The sequence below is a fragment of the Seriola lalandi genome, unplaced genomic scaffold (assembly GCF_002814215.2).
Source record: "Seriola lalandi dorsalis isolate HSWRI2012SDOR001 ecotype SW California unplaced genomic scaffold, Sedor1 jcf7180001955432, whole genome shotgun sequence".
Classification (NCBI taxonomy): Eukaryota; Metazoa; Chordata; class Actinopteri; order Carangiformes; family Carangidae; genus Seriola; species Seriola lalandi.
Window position 1 is genome coordinate 1 of NW_019426101.1, and position 1,234 is coordinate 1,234.

At 43.6% G+C, this 1,234-nt stretch overlaps 1 long non-coding RNA gene across 1 annotated transcript; it reads right to left on the reverse strand.

Moving 5' to 3' along the window:
• Positions 1 to 150: 150 nt before the first annotated feature.
• Positions 151 to 1,180, reverse strand: LOC147820451 (uncharacterized). The gene is made up of 3 exons (XR_015436923.1): positions 1,024 to 1,180; positions 758 to 845; positions 151 to 265 (listed from the first exon to the last, which is right to left on the reverse strand). It is a non-coding gene; the product is annotated as an uncharacterized LOC147820451 (long non-coding RNA).
• Between the last annotated feature and the right edge of the window lie 54 nt (positions 1,181 to 1,234).

Below are 1,234 nucleotides of genomic sequence, written 5' to 3' on the forward strand. Positions count from 1 at the left end.
GGAAATGGGGAGGCAGAGAGAGGGGGAATGACATGCAGTAAAGGCCGTCCGATGCGGGACTCGAACCGGGGCCAACTGCAGCGAGGACTGTAGCCTCTACACATGGGGCGCCTGCTTAGACCACTACGCCACACGACGCCCCACAGTTGGCCTCTTTAGCTCCACTATGATTACCTTCAGCAGTCTGATGGCATTACTGTTTCCAGGTTTTGGTAGGTTTTCAACAAGCCAGGCAGGTCCCCAGGATATACATCTTTGTTTAATCCTGAGATGGAAAGACAGTTAGGTTTTCAGTATTCAAGCTTGATCATGGTGGTTTAGTATCAGGTGTAGTAAAGGTACATTTACAGAAAAAAAACAACACAGTCTTATTCTGCAAGTGAGATAATGTTATAATGAATGAATCACATCATCTCCACAGCTAACACAACCACATTCTGCACAGTTTTTGCCACATGGTTAAGGTTTCTGTTCATGTTAATTGTGTGGGTTCTTGCTTCATATGCTCATGTTGCGGTGTGGTGGGCTATTTCATGAAATCAGCCACAACTGTATCAATCTTGATTACTAGTAAAACAAAACCAGTGCACATTGGAAACTGTTTGCAGGAGCCTGAGAAAAATAGACAGTTATGGTTATCCTACCAGAATACTTTCACTATTATTAGATGATGTCTGTTGTGTGATGACTGTTATTTTCCATGAAACAATTATTAACATAAAACATTTATTAAAACAATATTGTTTAATACTAATACCTTTTCCTCACACAACTCCAGCACAGCAGGTTGGCTATGATCGCTATGAAGAGGGCAAAGATGAAAACAATCACAATCACCAGGCCAACTAGAAGAGATGAGGAGGGAAGCACAAAACAGTTGAGTACACTAGTTGTCGTAACGGTAAGAAAGCAAAGTTGTCTTTTCTTCTCATTTAGAGCTTCCTTTAGCTGAAAGGGTTGCACTGAAGACACGGGCTTACTAAGTTGGTGTTTGTGTTTTCAAAGGGACGATAGGAGACTGACCTGCAGGAGCTGCAGGCTGAGAGGAGATCTTGATCCCCCACGGCCCTTCTCCTGCTGAGGTGGATGCAGTCAGCTGCAGATCCAGAGCTCCTTCAGGACAGTCCAGCCACATCTCTCTGGGGCCGGAGCCAGGCAGCATCACTGGAACGAATCAAATGAGAGTCAGGATTTCTTTGAAGCAGCACAATTATTAGATATTTTAGTTATTTCA